The sequence below is a fragment of the Rhinopithecus bieti genome, unplaced genomic scaffold (assembly GCF_001698545.2).
Source record: "Rhinopithecus bieti isolate Rb0 unplaced genomic scaffold, ASM169854v2 scaffold_48197, whole genome shotgun sequence".
NCBI lineage: Eukaryota > Metazoa > Chordata > Mammalia > Primates > Cercopithecidae > Rhinopithecus > Rhinopithecus bieti.
The window spans coordinates 1,369,032-1,380,534 of record NW_016819410.1 but is presented as its reverse complement, the minus strand read 5'-3'; positions in this window follow the sequence as shown (position 1 = coordinate 1,380,534).

Genomic DNA, 11,503 nt, shown 5'->3' with positions numbered 1-11,503 from the left:
TTACTATGACTAGGTTTGCAAGAATAGACAATGTTTACTTCATTGTTTAAAAAAATGGCATGTGAGAGCTTTAGGAAAATACACAAAAGTACAATTGATGAAATAAGTATAACATCAACTGAAATAGTTAGCAATTTTGCATTTCTGAGTATCAATGGTCTGAAATTTTGACTTGCTATATACATGTATGCCTAGACACTTGCTTAGAAAGTTACCTATTTGGAAAAAAATTGTTTGGTTTCAAAAGCCATATTTAAATTTGTAAGGATATATTGAGTACTTCCTAGATCAAGGTTTTTTCTTTGAAGAGGACCTTTTTTGTTTTATTCAGTGTTCATATAACACCTAGCACCATGCCTGTCAGTTGGCAACCAAAATTAAACATCGTAAGAATGAATATTTTGAAGTCATCGATTCCTAGTTATTATATAGAGTAGATACATAATGAGCTCACCATTCTGTACTTTTGCTGTATTTTTCATGATATGAATTTTGAAGTAAAAACAGTAGTTATCTTTTGTATATTTCACATTACCATACTGCCAGATACAGTTGATTGTTGTGGGCATTTCTGCAATAAATATATTTTCCAAAGCACTTAGTTAAGGTACGTATTTTAATTTCTTTAAAGTCCCTGAGTAAGAGAGAAGAAACTGTTCCCAAAAAGCACTCTCATCAGATATCTGATATATTTTGATGCAGTGTGACATTTTACTAATTTCAATAGTCACATTTCAAAGATGTTGGTGCTGATTTGGTTGTGTTGGCAAATTATGTGTTATTGTTAATATTCAACTATTTGGTTTCCTCCCAAATCCTTATAAAATTTCATCATTACTGGATTCCATTCAGCCTTTAAGAAAGAGAATAGATGACATTTTTCAGACCAGTATGACTTGCAATTCCCTCTCTCTCACACCAACCTGGTCAGTAAATACTAGTAAATATCTTTTTTCTTTTTTTCTTTTCTTTTTTTTTTTTTTGAGACAGTCTCACTCTGTTGCCCAGGCTGGAGTGCAGTGGCACGATCTCGGCTCACCACAGCCTCCGCCTCCTGGGTTCAAGTGATTCTCCTGCCTCAGCCTCCCCAGCTAATTTTTGTAGTTTTAGTAGAGGTGGGGTTTTACTATGTTGGCCAGGCTGGTCTCAAACTCCTGACCTCTTGATCCACCTGCCTCGGTCTCCCAAAGTGCTGGGATTACATGCGTGAGCCACCACGCCCAGCCACCAATAAATATCTTAATCATCCTTGGCTGAACAAACAAAAAAAGAAAATTGTACTTGTTCATAGATATTTTTAAAGGATTAATTTATTGTTTAGCCCTTGGCACATGAAAAGGCTACTAAGTTTTATTGTAGATTTCTAAATGCCTTGTATTTGATACAATGAAAAGTGCTGCTATAAAGTGTTCAAAGTAGGGATTACTTTATTATGTGTACATCTAAATATATATGATACTAGGATTTGAGTACTGTAATTAATTTATTAATACTATTGATCACATGCAGTTAAAACATCTGATACTGTATTATTCTAGGGTTGTTTTTGTAATTTATTTTAATATAAGAAGAGTATTATAAATAAAATTTTTAAATATTTCAATAAAATTGTAATGAAAAGTATAATTGATATTTACATTATTAATGTTTATAGGTTTAACTACTTTTAGGGGTTTTATTGTTAAAGTTACAACACAAACTTTGCCATTGTAATTGAATATAGAATTCTTATTTTTGCCTGTAGTTTTTTGAAATGTTTTTTGATTTTAAAAAAGCTAAAAATGTTTTAAAAAAATAGGTCACTTTTACATATTTTTATTCTAAATGCAATTGGACATTCTGTAGCTAAAATTTCTTTAGATTATGAAAAAGGATGATCGAGAAATGAATTATCAAATATTAGTTGAAATTATTTATTTGAGTAACAAGACTTCTTTGACTTACCATGTATATGCTATAGTCAGATATATTATCTTTTTGTATGTGTATACACACAGAGATATATGGAAAAATATTTGTAGTTGAATGCCCCTCCTCTGCTTTTTAAACAAAAAATTTTGGGGGATGCAGGGAAAGCATTTTGCCTAGGGAAATCTGGAGCTTTAATGCAAGGCAAGGAAACAAAGTAGAAGGGTGCATTGCTAGAAATAAAAGTGATCGATAGTCTATGGGATTGTCCACTTAGAAAATCCGAAATAACCTACAGACAAACCATTAGAATTCGTGTCTTTGGTGATGTCACCGGAGACACGCTCAGTGTATGGAAATCAACTTCATTTGTTTAAGCTAGCAACCCATAAGATAGCATTTAATGAAGATACTATTTACGCTGGCATTTTTAAAAAGCCATCAGATAACTAAAAATTATTCGAAAGAAAGATGTGCAAAAACTCCATGAGTGGCTGGGCGCGGTGGCTCACGCCTGTAATCCCAGCACTTTGGGAGGCTGAGGCAGGTGGATCACCAGAGGTCAAGAGTTCAAAGCCAGCCTGGCAAACATGGTGAAACCCCATCTCTAATAAAAATACAAAAATTAGCCGAGCACGGTGTTGCACACCTGTAGTCCTGGCTGCTCAGGAGGCTGAGGCAGGAGAATCACTTGAACCCGGGAGGCAGTGGTTGCAGTGAGCTGAGGTCGTGCCACCGCACTCCAGCCTGAGTGACAGAGTGAGACTCCATCTCAAACAAAACAAAACAAAACAAATAAAAAACAACTCCAAGAGGAAAAATTATAAAACATTACTGAGAAAAATTTGAAAATATCATAATAAATGGAGTAATATACCATGCTTATGGTTTGGAACACTCAGTATTGCTCAGATGGCAGTCCTTGCCAAACTGATCTATAGATTTAAAAGAATCACAATCCAAATCCCAATAATGTTTGGGAATATCAAGACTTTTTAAAGAGCTCTATGATTAAAACAGTGATATTAGCACAAGACTAGACAAATAGACCAATGGAACAGAATGTCCAGAAATAAACCCAAACTTATAGAACTACCTAGTTTATGATAATGATGTCATTGCAGTGCAGTAAGGAAAGGTGGTGTTTTCCAGTTAAGAGTGTGGAATCATTTGGATATCAGTAATGAAGAGGAAAAAAAGAATATTTATCCCCTCATACCATATGCAAAAATCAATTCCAGATAGATCCTAATCCTAAAAATGAAAGCTAAAAGAAAAGATAGCATATCTTCCTGACCTTGCTAGGCAAAGACTTAATGAACAGGACACACAAAAATGCACTAACTCTAAAGGAAGGTTGATGAATTGGGCTACATTAATATGTCTATCATCAAAATACATGATTAAGAGAGTCAGCAGGGCAGCCCATAGAGTCAGCAATACATCTATCTGACAAATTATACTGAGGATATAAATAACTCCTATGTAACAATAAAATAAGCAAAAAATTTAAATACATATTCCACAAAATAATGTATTCAAACACGAAGTGAATGTAAAAGTGCTCAGTATTGTTAGTCATCAAAGAAATGCAAATTAAATCAATAATTTTACTCCACTACATATACCAGAATCATTAAAGCAAACCATGAATCTAACAACAATAAAAGCCAAATCAACCCCCAACAATACCAAGGATTGGTAAGCATGTGAAACACCTTGCCTTCTCATATGCTATTGTCAGGGGTGTACATTGGTATAACTACTTTGGGAAATTCTGGTGGTGTCTACTAAAGCCAATTTTCAGCTTGGCCTAGGACACAGCAACTCCATTCCTCTGCACCTATCCATAATAAATGCACAAAAAAAGGCATGGACAAGTATGTTCATAGCAGCATCTTGTTATAATAGCCCTGAACAGTAGACAATGCAAAACTCTATCAACAGAATGGATTTTTTAAAAAAAGTGTGGTCTAATCACATGAAGAATATTCTATAGCAATGAAAAGAATAGACTCCAGTTACACACAATAATGTGGATAATTGCAACCTGGCTGAAGCTCTGACTTCCAATGATTCTGCACATTTTGATATCACCAATGATATCCTAATAATTTACAGAAGCCAACTTGTTTCTGCTTTGAACTTAACCTCTCTTCAGTTTTTCCCCCTTGCTTGTTCTGTTTTTTTAAAAAATCCCATTTTGAAATGTTCTTTGTTCCTTTCTTTGTTTCCCTTGCTGACTTTTCTTCTCTGGTGATAACACAGCTCTGTAGAGTGCTCTCCTTGGTGGTCTCCCTTCTGACTGTCAAGTCACGCTGAGGAAACCCATGCATGCCCCATGATTTCAACCATCACTTCCTTTCTACTGACTCCCCAGTCTTGACCTACAGCCCATATTTCTCATCTGAATTCTCCCCCTGCATCTCCTGCCCATACTTGATCTGCTCAATATATTTCTAACTATTTTTGGCTCACGGTTTTCTGCTACTCTACTGCAGCATTCTCCTCTGTGCTTTCAAATTAGCACCGAATATATTTGAGCTTTCTCTTTCCCTAGTCTTCATATCCAATTTGTCATAAGTCATGTTTGAATTCTCCAACCTAACTGGAACACTAGCTCTTCACTGGCCTCCTCTGAGCCTTTTCAGACGACAGTCATTCTGCCCAGAACAGTCTACACTAATAGATTACTTTTTTATGATTGTGAAGTTAACTATAAATTACAGTGATTTTCCTTTCTCTGGGAGTTGTCCCCAACAAACAGGACTGTGCCCACTGTCACCACATCTGTAGATGGTGTGGCTCCATTCCCTGTTTAATCCAGGAAAGGATATCTGACCCAAAAGGACTTTAAATTTGCTAGGGCATTTGATATTTTGACCCCAAAGACAGAGATTAGGAAAAATTGGGAATAATTCAATGTGTTATAAAGCACTTTAGGTAAGCACTGGAAAAGAAGTAGCAAGCTTCCCAGATGGAACTGGATATCAATATTCAATCCCACCAGGCTACCTGTTTAAGAGGAATGGAAATAGGCCATAGGTAATATGTTCTTATTTCCAGTATGTCCTATATAATACCTTCATATCCCTTAGGTAGTTTCTTTAAGTAATTCATGAAATATTTTCCTTGATAAAATGTTATTAATAATATTTAGCATTTGCTGAGCACAATGTACCAGGCATTATGCTAAACACTTGATATTCATGATCATACTTAAACCTCACAATAACCCCAGCAAATGTTATTATCCTCCTTGTACTGAGGCACATAGATGTTAATTAGCCCAATTTCCCTGCTCAGGGTGACATAGCTAAGCAATGACACTTCTGCAGAGACACGGCAGGGGTGCACAGTCTTAACCCCCTGCCTGGTGGTCCTCCTGCTGGCTGTACGTTAGAACCACCTGAGGAGCTTATAGATAAGCCGCTGCTGGCATCCCACCTGAGTGTCTGACCAGGTCTGGAGGGTCACCTGGCCATCTGTAATTTTTAAGTTTCCCAGGTGATACCAAGCAGCCAGAATTGAGAACCATTTTGTTTCCTAGATGTAACTCTTTTTTTGTCTTTCAGACAGGGTATTGCTCTGTCTTCCAGGCTGGAGTGCAGCAGCCCAATCACGGCTCACTGCAGCCTTGACCTCCCAGGCTCAAGCAATCCTCCCACTTCAGCTTCCTGCGTAGCTGGGACTACACGGTGTGAGCCACCACAACTGGCTTTTTTTGTTTTTGTTTACTTTTTATAGAGATGTAGTCTCTGTGTTGCCCAGGCTGGTCTCAAACTCCTGAGCCCAAGCAAGCCTCCTGCCTTAGCCTCCCAAAGTGCTGGGATTACAGGCAAGGACCACCGTGTCTGGCTTGATTTCTTAAAAGTAGCCAATTCACATGCCCACCTACTCATCCACCTCCAGGAACCTTAGAGGGTCTTAGGACACAACTTGATACCTTAAAATTAAAATATTGCTTTGCCACCTGATAAGCCTCCTTGGGTACTATTGTACCTGCCTTTTTTAATTCCCGCAAATTAACACTAGATGACAAACTACACGTAAGGAATCATCTTATATTAGGTATTTCCATTTCTGAAACATTATTTTTTCTTCAAATAACCTCATTAGCCAATATTTGAGTTTAGTAAAATAGTATTAAAACCAAGGGAATCCTTCATAAATTGAATGACTCTGGGTCATGGGCTAACTCACATTCCCTTCAGCAGAGCCATAGGTGTCCTGTACTCACTATGGCCTGGATTTCAGTTGCCTTCCCGGTTCAGCTCTTAAAAGATGTTCATTAATCACAAACGTATAGAAAATAAAATACTTATCTTTTGTTATCACATCTGAGAATACTTTCCCACCAATATATTTCAATATCCCTGTTAAATAATTGACTCACTAATAAAAACATTTGAGAGCTTGTATCTCCAGGGGTACAAGGCAGGGGGCGCTTAGACACTACTATATGTCCACTTTCCTTTTCTTTTTTCTTAGAGATTGCGTTTGCTTGCATGATGGAGTAATGGAGGTGGGGTTTGTGAGGAACAATATAAGAGAAGTATACGATTACTATTTATGTTATGTTGAGGAACAATGTAATAACATTATCATTGATTTAGTCTCGTAACTTGCAACATACCTTCATATCCCTGACCTCAAAGTGACAGCAGCTTGTCTGGCCACTTCAGAGTTGGCAGACTCAGGGCAGTGAGGACTGTGTGCATGGTGCTTGGGTTTTTCCCACCATAGTGTTCTCCATTCTGAATTTCGTTTACTACCTTAGAGTTTCAAGTGTTAACCCCTTATCATTCATCTGACTTTACACATGATGAAGGGTGAGGTGTGAGGGCTGTAGACATTCGAATAGTCTTTCTAAATGCAAATCAGTGATCACCAGCTTAATGGCTCCTCAGTTTTGGGATGAAGTCTAAATTCCTTAATATGGATTACAAGGTCATTAGGCTTGATCCCCCTCTCCTCATCTCAGGGTTTTCACCTCTAGCTTCATGCACTGACATAAAGTTCAGACTGGATTTCTTTCAGCTGCAGCAACATTCCTTCTGTTGTGAACCTTCACAACAAGCTGAGATTTTTTTTGTTTTTTTTTTCGTTTTTGAAGAGTAAGCGTTAACACAATCCTCCCTTGGTGTCTTTGAGGGTTAGTTCCAGGACCTCTGGTGGATATCTAAATTCACAGATGCTCAAATGCCCAATATAAAATGGTATAGTATTTGCATATAGTCCATAGGTATCCTCCTTTATAGTTTAAATCACCTCTAGATTATTTATAATACTTGTATTAGTCCGTTCTCACACTGCTATGAAGAAATACCCAAGACTGGGTAATTTATAAAGGGAAGAGGTTTAATTGATTCATAGTTCTGCATTACTGGGGAGGCCTCAGGAAACTGATAATCATGGCGGAAGGCAAGGGAGACTGACTAATTTATTGGGGGAAATATCCTTTAGTGCTCCATCAGTCAGCAAAGTATTTGTCAAATGACTTCTAAATTCTGAGATAAGTATTAAGCAAAGGGACCCACCTGAAGACAAGGTCCTTCAAGTTCAACCAAGCTTCGGAGCACCTGTTTTCTGGAGGTGTGGGCAAGGGCACTGCAGGGGTCTGGAGATGGGAAGGCTGAGTGCTCCCCCTTTGGATAATGATAGCTAATAAGAGGAGCATTTAGCGAGTAGCTGGTAGTTAATATACATGATTTAATTTAATTTGAAAAAGTTGAGCGTTACTCTCTTCTCACAAATGAGAAAAAAATAAGTGTAGAATGGATAAGGAAACTGCCCCTGACTATGCAGATGGGTGTTAGAATTAGGATTCAAAGCACCTGCTTTTTCTTGTGTAAACCAAAAGGTATCTGAGATGTGTCCCAATCAATTTAGAAGTTTATTTTGCCAAGGTTAGGGACATGCACCTGGGTGACAGGTCTGTGACTTTCTCCAAAGATGATTTTCAGAGCTTCAGTATTTAAAGGCGGAAGGGTAGATAGTGGGGAAAAGGGAAAAAATATTTAAAGGTGTGAATAGATAAGAGGCAAATGGTTGCATTCTTTTGAATCTTTGATCAGCCGTTCACATGTGAGAGGTGGGCAGAAGAATAGTCACTTTCTTTTTTTTTTTTTTAGACGGAGTCTCTCTCTGCCACCCAGGCTGGAGTGCAGTGGCGCAATCTCGGCTCACAGCAAGCTCCGCCTCCCAGGTTCACAACATTGTCCTGCCTCAGCCCCCTGAGTAGCTAGGACTACAGGGGCATGCCACCACCACTGGCTAATTTTGTTTTGTGTTTTTAGCAGAGATGGGGATTTACCATGTTAGCCAGGATGGTCTCGATCTCCTGACCTCGTGATCTGCTCCCCCTTGGCCTCCCAAAGTGCTGGGATTACAGGCATGAGCCACTGCGCCTGGCCAGAATAGTTACTTTTGCATTCATCTGGCTCAGTGAATCTGCATTTTTACATAAGTTAAAATAAACATAGGGCAAAGGAAGCAGTCAGATATGCATTTGTCTCAGGTGAGCTGAGGGATGACTTTGAGTTCTATCCTTTCTCCAGTACCTATCAATTTACATTATGAGTGTGAAATTCAACAGAACTGTTTTAGGGTAAAGATCTTGGGAACCACAAGGACTCTCCTAATGAGAAAATTGTGAGAGGCATGTAGCTTTTAAAAATCTTTGTAGCTATCTTATTTAGGAATTAAATGGGAGGCAGCTTTACCTGTTATTCAGTTCCCAGCTTGACTTTTCCCTTTGGCTTAGTGATTTCGTGGTCCTGAGACTTATTTTCTTTTCACACCTGATTGCTGTACCACATCCAGCATGGGGGTGTGGAGGGTTTAGGGGGAATAAGACACATAAATTGATGTGTCTTATTAACAAATAGGACACATTTTAAATTAATATAAATTATACTAATAACTCTAATACCAAGAAAAAATAAGGAAAGTTTGATGAAATTAGACAACAATGTGTGATAAAGATTTGGAGGGAAAACTCCCAGGAGGAATTGGAAATACTTTGTGGAAAAGTTGGCTTTTGAACTTGAAGGCCTTAAAGAATAGATGAAATCCAGAAATATAGAGATGTGACTGGCATATCATGAAGAAGAAATAGTGTAAGAAAACCCTAGGAGTCAGGGAAGGACTGGTTAGTTTAGGGAAGGGTGAGAACTCCAGTTTAGGGAGCACGCACTTAGGTTTAAGAACATATCGGGAGACACCCTATTGTGCATGATCCTAGATGCCAGGCTGGGCTGCTCAAGGCTGTTGAACAGCAGAGAGATTAATGGCAACTTGCACACAGGATTTAGAGATTGATGAACGGCAGCATGCAGACAGAAGTGTATTTGAAAATAATAGAAGCCAGTTAAAAGGCTTTTATAATAGTCCAAGAAATAATGAATGAAGGCAGTTTGACTGTGGGCAGCAGGAACTCACAGGAGGGGGACAGATCCAAAATGCTTGGTAGAGATATCATATATGCGATTTTGGCAATTATTAGGGAGATGGTGATGCAGGAGCAGATTTGGGATGAGTTCTTTTTGACACATGTTGAGCTTCAAGTAAAGTAGGAAATTAAGGTAGAGATAGCCAGAGGGCAGCTGGAATCACCAACAATTGAGTGTGGGAAGGAGAATTAGGAAGACTGAGAGTTGTCTGCTGAGAGGTGATAGCTAACACTGTAGGACAAGAGGTGTTTGCACTAAAGCAGAAAGATGAAGTCAGAGACAAAGGATCCTCACAGAATCTACTTAGTGTGGATCCAGCCTCTTGAAGAAAGGTTTATCAAGGAAGTTGTTACATAAAAAATAAAAATAGTGACTCTAAGAGCATTTTAACCCACCAGAAACTGATATCTTGACCTCTCTAATTAAGATGTTGGTTGTCAGTTATCATCATCATTTGACTGTGGAGAAAACAATCAGGGTGAAATGAAGAAAGAACTGCAGAGCATCAACTGGCAAGCTTATCTTTCCAACTCCGTGTGCAGAAAAAGCTTAACAAGGAGGGAGGAACCACTTCTGTGAATTTCATGAGGTTTGGATGATAGGCTGGGCCTCTTGATTTGCAATATTCAGGATCACCCTGTTTTGTTTTGTTTAGTTTTGTTTTTTAAAACTGTTGTTCTAAAATAACCCCTTTTTCATGTACTCTTTTTGGTTTGTTTTACTATGCCTTGTGTAATGTGAGCACACAATGATAATTCCCCGTTAAAATTCAAACTTAAAGAGTAGGTTAAGAGATATCCACCATACAACTTTTCCTGCACCTAGTAATTTTTCCTGCTTCTTCTAGCACTGGAAGTTGATCCTGCCTTTTTACCCAGTGATTGCCCAGGCAGTGCTACAACCTGAACAAATATTTATTGTAGCCAGAAAGCACTTCAAATGGTAAGACAACTCTTTCAATATTTACTATTCTGCTATTGGCCAGAACGCTAATGACTTTTTAACACACAAAGAAAGGTTAACAGATTTGAATGATAGCTATCACACTCTTAAGTTACTTGGCTAGTGGCAAGTAATGGTATAGAGTATATAATGATTGATGAAATAACTACTATAAAATAACAAAATAGTTCCATGCAAACGGGCTCCTTTATACTGGTATTAGATTCTACTCACAGCAGGGTTTTCTGCACATGCAAGGGCAGCTCACTTCTGTCCAGCTCACATAGCAACTTCCTTGATAAATCTCTCTCCAACAGGATGGATCCACACTAAGAAGATCCTCTAAGGAGAATTGTTTCTAAATCATCTTATCCTCCTGCCTTTCTGCAGTCACCTCTTCTACAATGTCAACTATCACCTCTCAGCAGACTACTCTCAATCTTCCTAATTCTTCCTTCCCAAACTCAGGTGGCTCTTCCAGCTGCCCTCTGGGCGTCTCTACCTGGACTTCCTACACTTGCTTAAAGTTCAACATGTCCCCAAAAGAGCTCATTCCCACATCTTCTGCATCACCATCTCTTTAATCATTGCCAAATTCCTATGGATGATATCTCTAGCGGGTTTTGAATCTGTTCCTCTTCTCTGGTAAGTTCCTGCTGCCCACAGCAGACTAGGCCCTTTTAGGGGAATGCGTTCCTCCAAAAATTGAAGACAGCTTTGACTTCTCCCTGATTCTTCTAGTGGTATCACACCAGGAGAGCTGGCAAATGAGAACCTGTTTAACCCTTTCCCATTCTCCCCCCGAGTACTTGCCAGTGGCGCTGGCAGCTGCAGCGTTTACTCCGAGATAACTTCCACCAAGTATCTCACGTTTATTATTATTTTCACATCTCTCTAGCATAGCGACTTTGGAAACAAAATCCATCATTCTCTTCATAGCATTCTGTTTTTAGAGGTGGTATTTCCATTTACAAAATACAGCAATTCTCATTCACTGAGAATGTCAACCTAAAAAACGTGGTATTCCTACCATTGTTCTCGAACAGTTGTTGGCCAAAGATTCATTTGATGAATCTGATTTTTCCAAAATAGACAATTCCAATGATGCAGACAGTTCTCATATTAGTTCTGTTTAGAAAGAATTCGAAGAACAATTTTTACATTTTATTTTCATGTTGAAAGTCAGTGAGATTTGCTTC